This window comes from Lotus japonicus, chromosome 5 (genome assembly GCF_012489685.1).
Source record: "Lotus japonicus ecotype B-129 chromosome 5, LjGifu_v1.2".
Taxonomy (NCBI): domain Eukaryota; kingdom Viridiplantae; phylum Streptophyta; class Magnoliopsida; order Fabales; family Fabaceae; genus Lotus; species Lotus japonicus.
Genome location: NC_080045.1, coordinates 6,454,791 through 6,466,368, shown reverse-complemented (window position 1 = coordinate 6,466,368; position 11,578 = coordinate 6,454,791). Strand labels below are relative to the sequence as shown.

At 44.0% G+C, this 11,578-nt stretch overlaps 1 non-coding gene across 1 annotated transcript; it reads left to right on the top strand.

The window, feature by feature from the left end:
* Positions 1–2,276: 2,276 nt before the first annotated feature.
* LOC130721735 (small nucleolar RNA R71) lies at positions 2,277–2,383 on the top strand. Its single transcript, XR_009013654.1, has one exon. It is a non-coding gene; the product is annotated as a small nucleolar RNA R71 (small nucleolar RNA).
* Positions 2,384–11,578: the final 9,195 nt, after the last annotated feature.

Genomic DNA, 11,578 nt, shown 5'->3' with positions numbered 1-11,578 from the left:
TTCATGAGTGTCTGTAATTCCTGAATCTTGAGATAGTGGATTTCCTTTCTTTGGGTGCAAACCCTCCAGACGTAGGTGAAGTTTCACCGAACTGGGTTACCAATCTTCTGTGTTCTACTTTATTATTTTTCTGGTTTTGTTACTGTTAGTCAGTTGTCGAACCGGTTGTCCCAGCATCGCGTTCGACATCTGTCCTGTGCGAGAACTGTATTTACAAAAAATATGCAAAAATGCATGAGGTAAACTAAGGGAAATAGTTTACCTCCTTTACCAATTACCATGGAGGCCTTAGATACACCTCCTTCTCCAGAATTCAGGCTCTCATTCCCTGCAAAATGCCACAAACAAACAAGCAGAATAAAACAAGACTTGGGTTGTCTCCCAAGCAGCCCTAAGTTATAGTCCTAGGTGGACTCTCCTTCCTTTGGTGTTAGGAAGGAAATTCCTTACCATCAATCTTCCTTCCATATGTACAAGGTAGGAACCTTGCACAAAACTTTTGGAACAACTCCTCCCAAGAGAGGGTATCATCTAAACCATCGTACCAAATCCTTGCTCCCCCCTTCAAGGAGTGAGGGAAGAGCTTAATCTTGAGCTCATCACTAGTCACAGCTTCCATCTTTACAAGGTGACTAGCTTGAATGAATCGGGCCATGTGAGCTTGGAAATTCTCATCTTTAGACCCCCCATACTTGTTTTCACTAACAAGCTTGATGAGAGTTTTATTTAGCTCAACATCTTTTTCACTTACCTTGGGGGTCTCCTTTGAAGACCTGGACAAGCTTTTGATCATATCACAAACAAAATCATCATTAAGGTTAGTTTGCAAAATAGGATTGAAAACTGAAAATCTTACCTTGTCCTCACCAACTCGGAGAATGAGCTGACCCTTATCAACATCAATCTTAGCTCTACCAGTGGCTAAGAAGGGTCGGCCTAGAATGAGAGGAATCTTTGCATCCTCCTCCATGTCCAGCACCACAAAGTCCACGGGGAACACATACTTGTCCACCTTCACCATAACATCTTCCACAATCCCATATGGTGTTTTTAGGGATCGGTCCGCCATTTGCAAAGAGATCATAGTTGGGGTAACCTCACCTAAGTTCAACCTCCTAAACATGCTAAGCGGCATCAAGTTGATGCTCGCTCCCAAATCACACAAGGCTTCAACAACAGTCAACCCCTCAATTTCCACTGGGATAGTAAAACTCCCAGGATCCCTTCTCTTCTTAGGCATTTTCCTTTGCAAAATGGCACTACACTCCTCGGTCATCATGATAGTTTCATCAACCTCACTCAACTTCCTTCTTTTATTTAGGATATCCTTCATGAACTTAGCATAGATAGGCATTTGTTCCAAGGCTTCAGAAAAAGGAATATTAATGTGGAGTTTCTTAAAAACCTCCAAAAACTTGGAAAATTGTTTATCCATATTTTTCTTAACCAAAGCCTTGGGGAATGGAATCTTGCTGAGTTCAGGAGAAGGAGTACTCACAACTCTAGCTTTCACCGGTTCACTCACTCTCTTCTCCATGACACCCTCATCTTTTTGCTCTACTTTCTCATTTTTCTCTCCCTCAACTTGTTTTTTTGACTCATGTAACACTCTCCCACTCATAGTGTTAACAACAGCAGAATTTTCTTGTTCGGGATTGGGGATAGTATCGGAAGGAAATTTACCTTGAGGCCTTTCAGCAATTTGCTTGGCTAGCTGGCCAAGTTGGTTCTCCAAGTTCTTGATAGCCGCCTCTTGGTTCTTATGGTTGTTGTTCATGCGGTTGATGCAACTCTCCAATAGATCCTCTAAACTCCTCTTGCAATTCACCTTTCCAACAACTTGTGTTTGGACAAGAGGTTCATGATTTGAGGATGGAACTATGCTTCCTTGAGCTATAGCTTTGGCTTCATTGCTCTCAGCATTGACAGTACACAAGTTACTAACATGAGGTCCACCACAAGACTTGCTCTCCACACAAGTCATTCTTGCACCAATAGCCTTGGTCTCCTTAATATGCATTCGAATCTCCGCCACTTGTTCGGTGAGTTGCTTGTTGGAGGCCAAGAGCTTGTCATAAGCTTCCACTTCAAACTTACTCCTTCGGGTTTGGCGATCATTTTCAGAGTTCATGGCTCTCGCTGCCATTTTTTCAATTAAGTCATACCCCGCTTGTGGGGGAAGAGCATCGAACTCCCCATTAGAAGCCGCATCTAGGCCAAACCTCCAAGAGTATTGTAGACCATCATAAAATATTGCAACCAATTCAGCTTGGGTGAGATTGTGTTGAGGACATTTCCTCAAGAGCTTCTTGAAGCGCTCCCAAGCTTCATAGAGATTTTCTTCAGTGGGTTGCACAAAATTCATGATGTCTTTTTTCAATTTCCTCAAAAGGGCTCTTGGGAAGAACCCTGTTGTGAATTTTTCTGCTAGGTCTTCCCAAGTAGTGAAGCTCCCTTGAGGTTGAGAATTCAGCCATTCCTCAGCGGTGTCCTTCAAAGAAAATGGAAACAAGCTCAACCGAATTGCATCCGTTGGAACATTGTTCACCCGGTAAGTGTTGCAATTCCGGATGAACCTCTCCATGTGAGCATGTGGATCTTCCAAAGTACCTCCACCATATTGGTTCTGGCTCACCAAGTTGATGAATGTCGGTCTCAACTTAAAGTTTCCCACTCCCTCGGGAAAGACAATGCTCCCGGGATAGTCATAACTCATGGTAGCCGAAGTGAGTTCCCGAAGAGACCGGTTGGCATTCTCAACTTCTTGGTCACATAATCGGAGGGTGATCCCCTCTTGGATTCTTGCCTCGATATGGGCTTGCATCTCCTCCTCCGTCATATGGCCACCCATGACAGTGTCTCTCTCGTGAGAGTAGCCTGAAAGTTTGATACTAAACAGAGAAAGATTAGTAGCACCAACTCTAGACAAGTTCAAAACAAAAATAAAACCACAAACTAAAAACTTAAACCAAAAACCACAAACAATTCCCCGGCAACGGCGCCAAAAACTTGTTGGTCAATCTGCAAGTGTACAGAATCTACCCGGTTTTAATTTATCGAATCACAGGGAATTGGAATGCGAATTCGGTTTAAGAATCAAGTTCAAGGTTGGAAAGCAAATAAAATTCAGTTTTAATGATTGGTTGTTTCTTGAGTTTGTAAAAAGATAAGTAATCAAGTAATAAAGCGATTGAAAAACAGAGATGAGATTGCCTTGGGTTCTTGTTCAACTATTTCAGTTTTAGCAAACCTTCCTATTCAATTAATCCCGAGTCTCTCCTTGATGTTCTAGCCTAGTTAGTTATCTTTCGATGCCTCGCAAAGAAAACCCTTCCTAATCAAAAGATAGGTTCAATTTCTTGATAACCTAAACATTTGCTAGAAGCACTAAGCATACAAATCAGGCCAACAAACCCCAACCCTTCCTCTATTCCTAGTAGCAAGTATAGTAGGAGTAATCTCACAACAAGTCCCAATTCTATAACAAACTATTGTTATGATTATAGAAAAGTAAGAAGCTAGCATGCATTCAAGCTTGAAAGGTAAAGCATAGAAGTGAGATTCAAGGGTTTACTCAGAACATCATGAATAGAAAAGGATTGATAGCTAAAACATTCAAAGTCTTACAAAGAACCCAAAGCAAAAGGGGTTTTTAGCCAAACATGGCTAAGAAATCCATGCTAGAAAATAGAGATAAAACCTGGAACATAAGGCCTAGGGAAAGCTCCCAAAGCTTCAGAACTCAAGCTCTCTCTTCTAACTTATGAAACAAAATGATAAAAATGACAAGAGTTACAAAAGAAATGGCAAAAATCCTATTTAAAGGCTAACAGGTCGAGTCTGGGCGCTCAGGCGCCAATTCAGAGCGCCTGAGCGCCAATTGCACTTAAAAAACATGCTCTCTGGACCAATTGGCGCCTAGGCGCCCATCCCCCAGCGCCTAGGCGCTTGAACTCGCTTGGAAAGGGCTTTTTGGCTTCTGAAACTCCTCTTTTCAATCCCCTTTAAGTTTTCCATCAATTCCATGCTTATTGGCCTTCTTCCTTCTTCAGTTCCTGATCTGAAACTTAACCAACAAGCCAAGGAAAATTCTAGAAGCTCAAAGAGCTTATTAGCACATGAGATCCTTCAATTAACACTATAAAACCATGCAAGTCCTAAACTTTACTCAAAATGCAAGAAAACTCCCTATAAAACTACTAAATTACCAAAGCCAAATAAAGACTAAAGAAAATATAAAAATGCATGAGAATGCATGAAACACTACATGAGACTCAACAAAAAGACTCAAAACACACAAAGAAATGACCCTAAAAACACTACTAAAATTGGGTCATCAGTCGCTCACCTAGCCGTAATTCCCTTTTGTGCACTGTGAATGTTGTGTTGCTATCTTTAGTGTTGTGAAGAGAATAAAAGACTCTAGGAAGACTTGACTTAGAGCCTCAATATAAGAGAAAGAGAAATAACTCGCTTGCAAGTAAAAGTGAAATGTGATTAGTGGAACATAGGTCGGTGTAGACTATGGTCCATGAGAACAATGGGCTTGCACGCGAGGGAGAATTTTGTGGATCATTGCGGCTCCACGTGTTTGGTTGACTGCGGTCACCATGAGATTTTTGTGAAGTATTGCAGCTTCACGTGATTGTACATCTGCGGATGTAAGTGATTGACCAAGGCAGGATTGGTGGGTTGTGTGATGTTGTGATGTGAGATTCCGTTAGTAACTGACTCTTTCCCATAAAAGACATATAATGTACTTATATTATGTTGTTGTTGGTTTTGTCATTATCATTCTTTTTGTTGGACCTGACCCTGCTTGTTTGCTATGTGTTTATTTGGGGGGGGTAGATGGTTGTGAAGATAATGGCGACGACTCATTCTTGGGAGTTGATGCTACGTGACGAGCCACTACCGGATGACGACTACACTTCTGATGAAGAGGAAGAAGATAAAGAGGAAGGGGCCAAGGATATGGTTGGGTTGTGAGACATCCATTTTTCTTTTGGGTTGAGAGTACCGAGTTTTGGAAGTATTGAACCATTACTTTATTTTAGTTGAGATAGTTTAACTTGATGTAATTTACTTTGAAGTTTTCTTCCGGATATTTATTTCATACTCTTTTCAATGATTAATAAAGTTTGAGGTTTACGTTGATGATTATTTCCGCAAGTTTGAAATGGTTAAGTTTCGAGAATTTTGTAAAATTGAACTTTTATCATTAATTCAAGATTAATAAGTGAATCGACGAAAACTCTTTACGAAAATTGGTTAATTAGTTACTGTGTAACACTCGAGAAATCGGGGCGTTACACCAAACATCATTCTTGGAAAATTGATTCAGTTCTTCTTCCATAGCCAGAATCCAGTCCTTGTCCTGAAGAGCTTCATCAATTGACTTAGGTTCAATTAAGGACACTAATCCTTTCAGACTGAGCAAGGTCTCTTCAGAGGGTCTGAAGGCTGATCTGGTTCTGACTGGTTCATCTTTGTTACCCAGAATCAATTCCTTAGGATGAGCCGTAGTGATTCTGCTCTTCTTCTGAGATTGTGTATCAGAGGGACCAGCTTCTTCTGGTTCATCTTCCTCTGGCTCAACTTCCTCTGGAGCTTTGCCTTTGTCAGAAACATTTATGCTTAAATCTGCAAACTTCTCAACTAGCTTTGACTGATCAGAGTCAAGCTTATCATCAAATCTAACATGTATAGATTCTTCAATTGTTTTAGCATCAGTATTATAAAATCTAAAGCCTTTAGATCTATCAGAGTAACCAAGTAATAAACATTTAGAAGATTTTGCATCAAACTTATGCAGTCTATCCTTAGTATTAAGAACATAACAAACACAACCAAAAGGATGAAAATAAGAAATGTTGGGTTTTATATTCTTCCACAATTCATAAGGAGTCTTATTCAGAATTGGTCTCACAGAGATTCTGTTCTGAATGTAACACGTTGTGTTTACTGCCTCTGCCCAAAAGTGCTTAGCCATGTTAGTTTCTTGGAGCATGGTTCTAGCCATCTCCTGAAGTGTTCTATTCTTCCTCTCAGCAACACCATTTTGTTGAGGAGTTCTGGAACAAGAGAAATCATGTGCAATTCCATAGGAATCAAACAGACTCTCAAACTTGTCATTCTCAAACTCTCCACCATGGTCACTTCTGACACGCACAATCCTACAAGCCTTCTCGTTTTGCACTTGGGCTATGAAGGTAGAGAACACAGCATGAGACTCATCCTTGCGGGTTAGAAATTTTACCCATGTCCAGTGGCTATAATCGTCAACGATGACCATCCCATATCTCTTGCACCTATAGACTCAGTTTTCACTGGTCCAAACAGGTCGATATGCAGAAGTTCCAACGGCCTTGAGGTTGATACAACATTCTTTGCCTTGAAAGGGACTTTTGTGAATTTGTCTTTCTGACATGCTTCACAAAGAGCGTCTGAAGAGAACTTCGGAGTGGGTAAGCCCCTGACAAGGTTGAGCTTACTCAGCTGACAAATCTTTCTTATACTGGCATGCCCTAACCGTCTATGCCATACCCATTGCTCTTCATTAACAGACAGAAGACACTTCACATTCTGAGCTTCCAACTCAGATAATATGATCTTATAAATGTTGTTCTTCCTCTTGCTGTTAAACAGAACAGAGCCATCGATCTGACTTACAGCCCGACAGGACTTTTGATTGAAGATAACATCATAACCCTTGTCAGCTAATTGACTTATAGACAATAAGTTATGAGTTAAGTCATCTACCAATAAAACATTGTCAATGCATGGACTACTATCTACACAAATAGTACCAGTACCAACAATTTTACCCTTTTCGTTGCCACCAAAGCCAACTTCGCCTCCAGGCTTAAGTTTTAGCTCTTGGAACATACGTGTTCTAGGAATGAACATTGAGGATAGGTATAGTACCTAGAGAGTAGAGAATTGTGCTAGAGAGAGAATGAGAATGAGAGAGAGAATGCTGAATTTCATGTGTAATTTCATCAAATGAGCAAAAGTCCTTTACAATTGGTAATTACCTCCTATTTATAGAGTTTGGGTACTACCTATTGGGCCAATTGGGCCTCCGAAGCTGAGGCCCAACCTAAGGCCAGGCCCTCGCCTCGGGGCGAGCTACACACTGGGCGTTGCCCCTCTAGGGGCTCGCCCAGTCCACTAGTCCACAAGACACCGAGCTCAAAGTATGAGAGCTAAGTGTGTCTTTTAAATGCCTTTACATGTATCCTATAGTACACTGGGATCTAAGCTGCCAACATGGCTTGAGAAAAAATAAGTACACTACGTTGCCAACATGGCGTAAGCAAAGAGAAACAAGCATTTTTTATCTTGGCGATCAACCCGAACCGGCAAGTCCACAAGTCCACCAGTCCACAAGTCCACAAGCGGCGAGAACGACCGCTCCGTACCGGCGATTGGTTGGAGTAGGTGAGCGATCGTTCGCTGGCGAGAAAGGTGGCAGGCATTGATCATGTACTGATCACCCAAGTGTTGGCTGGCAATGTCCCTGGCGAGTGGCTAAACTTTAATGCTGGTATTACTTGTTGGGCGATGGCGTTTGGTTTCCATGGTGGCGAGGCCTTTCGCGCCTCCTCTTATTTTAAAAACCTTTCAAATCCCTACCCGCTCCACGTGATGCGTCAGTTACATCTGTTTTCCTCTTTCTCCGGAACCGTCACTTCACTTTTCATAACAGTCCCATCGTGCGCAGTAACTCCCCATCACACGCGACCCACTTCCCAAAAACTATCATGACTTCCAACCTTCCACACGCGTCCAACACGCGTCACCCTTCCAGCTTCCCCCCTTTTCCTATAAAAACCCTTCTTCCCTACAATCATCCCTTTCCGAGGCCTCTCTTCACTTCCCTAATCGCTTACCAAACTCCCTCTGCCAACTTCCGTTCTGGAGCCGTCGCTTATCACCCTTTCCGCTACCCACACTTCACATCCTTCTCCGGTGAGTCCTACTGCCCTTATCTCTGCATCATATATATATTCATCTTTTCCTTTTTCCCATTTCACTGTCTAAAATGGCTTCAAACCCTAACTCCCCTAATCACCCCTCCCCTAACTCCCCTAACCACTCCTCTTCCTCTTCCGGGAGCGACCCTGACTCCACCGCAGCCAGCGGCCTCCGCTTAGAGGTCTCGGAGATCCCTCCTTACCGATTAAAAACCTTCGCCACTCTGCCCCTTCCAGTCCAAAGAGCCCCCACCCACGAAGCTATAGACCAACCTTCCATTTTCCAGGATAGTGACCTCATCGTGCAATTCGTGAGCACCCTGGGTGGTTTGTCTGACGATGATGAGTTTAACGCCAAACTCAGGATTTGGACCTGCAGTTCTGAGGACCGCCCCTGGCTTCATAAGCTCAACAGCGACGTAAAGAGATCCCACTTTTTCTTTGCGTACGAATACATGTTTGGCGAGCTTGGAGTCAGGCTTCCTTTTTCGCCCTTTGTCCAAACTGTCCTCCGCGACATCAACGCGGCTCCCTGTCAACTTCACCCCAACGCCTGGGCCTTCATCCGGTGTTTTGAAATTTTATGCGCCGTGGTTGGCACCGCCCCATCTCCCGCCAGCTTCTTCTACCTCTACGATGTTGACTCCAAGTCCATCAAAAATAGAGGATGGATCTCCTTAAAGGCCCGAGCCGGCCGGAAGTGCTTGTATCCCCATAAAAGCAACGCGAAGTCTTCCTTTGCCCGGAGGTACTTTCGTGTGGCGGTTTATCCCGCCTATCCAGAGGCTTTCACCCTCAGGGACGAGACTGCCCTTTTTCCTCTTTACTGGACGGAGAAGCCCAACGGGATCACCGATCCCTCAGAGGAATCTTTGTCTGCCAACGACAAAGCCTTCCTAAATCTCCTTGCTCCACTTCCCATCCTTGACTGCTCAACAGTCCTTGAGGGCGCTCGCCTCTCAAGGACTCCTAAATACCTAGGTCATCCATAAATTACTTTTATCATCGACATTTTCTTTTTCATCTTCTATGTTGTCATTGATCCTCTTTTTTTTTATTGTTGCAGAAGATATGAACTTCACCAACGCCGAGCTCTTGAAAGCTCGTGAGAGGAAAATGACTCGCTTTTCTCCAAAGTTCAACAACGAGGGCGATGGGAAGAAACGGGGCGGTGCTGAGAACCAAGCCGAGGGCGCCCAAGCCCCCAAAAGGAGGAAATTGGTCAAAGTCTCCTCTGTCGCCGGCTCCTCCAACCCCGACGCTCAGCCCACTACTGCCGCTGCGCCTAAAGGCAAAAAGGTTGCTAAAGCCTCCACCGCCACGGCCACCAAGTCCACCACCGTTCCATTCCCCAATTCCGCTACCGCGGGCGCGGCCACCGCAGTCGCCGCCAAGTCCACTACTGTAGGCGCCACAGCCGCCCCCACCGGTGCCACAACAACCTCTGGTGATCAGTCACCAGCCGCTGACACAACCGCCAACATTTCTCAACCCTCAGCTGTTGAGAAACTTGTCGCCGTCAATGCCACAAAAGCTGCCGCTTCCTCCGGTGCTCCTGCTGGGGAGAAAGAAAAAGAAAATGAAACCCCCAAGTCTCCCCTCCGCCAAGACGCACCTCCTAGCCCGCCCCCAACGAACGATGGGCGCCAAATGCCTTCCCCACCTCATCAAGAGGAAAGATCCTCTCTTGACGCTGCCACTACTTCGGAAGCAGCCCGGATTGAGCAAGCTTCTGTTCCCGAGGGCGGTTCTTCAAGCTATTACAATATGCTTCCCAACGCCATTGAACCTTCAGAATTCTTACTTACCGGCCTCAACCGTGACGCCATAGAAAAAGAAGTTCTGAGTCGAGGCATTAATGAGACCAAGGAGGAGACTCTTGCTTGTCTCCTACGCGCTGGGTGCATCTTTGCCCACGCGTTTGAAAAGTTCAACGCCGCCGCCGCTGAAGCTGAAAGGTTGAGAGCTGAGAACGCCAAGCACCAGGAAGACACCGCCGGCTGGAAGAAGCGCTTTGACAAACTGTTGGAACAAGCGGGAAAAGAAAAAGTCCAGGCCGACAAGTTGATTGGTACGGCGGGAATCAAAATCGGCGAGCTGGAAAACGATCTGGAACTAATGAAGGAAGAAGCGGATGGTCTCGATGCAAGCCTCCAGGTTTGCAAAAAGGAAAAAGCCCAAGTTGAGAAGGACTTGGTTGCCAGAAGCGAGGCGCTGGCCGCTAAGGAGTCGATAATAACATTGTCACACCATAAAGATTTAAAAAAAATTAATTAAAAGATATAACCTAATTTTAGAATAATATTTTGAATTGAATTCAAAATAAAACAATGTCATCATTCAAATTCTTTTCATAATTAGATTTCTTTTTTTTTTGATACATCGGACAGAAAAAGAAAAGCAAGCTAAGAAACACCAAGAGAGTCCTTCAAGAGAAGGATTTGTAACTCAGAAGGAGGCTCCACCAGCTCCTGAATCTCGGACAACGCAATAGAGGCCCCCCGCTTCGCTAGCCAATCTGCAACCCTGTTCCCTTCTTTGTCAATCCACGCAATATCATTTCTCCAGCTCCAACGCAGCATGGTACGAATCTCACTGAGGATGTGACCATGACTATGCAGACTAACCCAATCTACGCTAGCCAGATTACGAACTAATTCAAGGCAATCTGATTCACAAATCAAACGGCGACACCCCTGCTCCCAAGCGATTCTGAGACCATCCCGAAGGGCCAACATTCCTGCAATAAACGCGTTGCCATTGTCATAGTGAGCCATGAAACCAGTTACCCAGCTCCCTGAACTATCACGTAAAGCTCCACCTGTACCCATCAAACCTTCATCACTCCTGAAACTCCCATCCACATTCATTTTCATGCACTGGTTTGGAGGAGGTTTCCACACAACACTCAACCAAAACGAGTCATCATGGCTCAACTGGGGCTGCATAAACTTGAGAAAATCATCATGAAATGCATAATTAGATTTCTGAAATCAAACGAAATTTGATTCAAATTGAAGATGATAGTTAACTGATTTTTTGACGAATAAAAAATGTGGAGAGAGAACTCATAGGCCGGAGGTTAGAGTAACATAGGTAAATCAAATCAAATCAAATTAATATCCAAATCAATTTTAATCCGTTTTTATAACTTTTTCCTTCTATATTTAATTTGCAGACTCTAATCAGTTTGTTTGTTTCACATAATATGATATATAGCCCTAGAAGGGCCGGCCGGCAGCACTAAGCAAAAAAATATCGGAGCTCGATAGAATCAGCAACTTTCCCGATGAAATATTGTGCCACATACTCTCTTTTCTCCCAACCAAAGTGGCATGCACCACCAGTGTTCTTTCTAAGAGGTGGACCCTACTTTGCTACTCCCTCAAGTCTCTCCACTTTGAAGATGATGAATGTGTGCCGCCAAGTACCGTCGCCGAAGCCCAAGCCTAGGCCAGGGTTCAGGCTCAGGCCTGCCTCCAATTCCATCGCTTGGTAGACAAGTTCATGCTTTCCCAACACCATCACATCAAAAGCTTTCGCCTCACGTGTCGCTCTGGAGTTTGGGGTGAAGACTTTGCACCCCTCAAGGCTGTTGA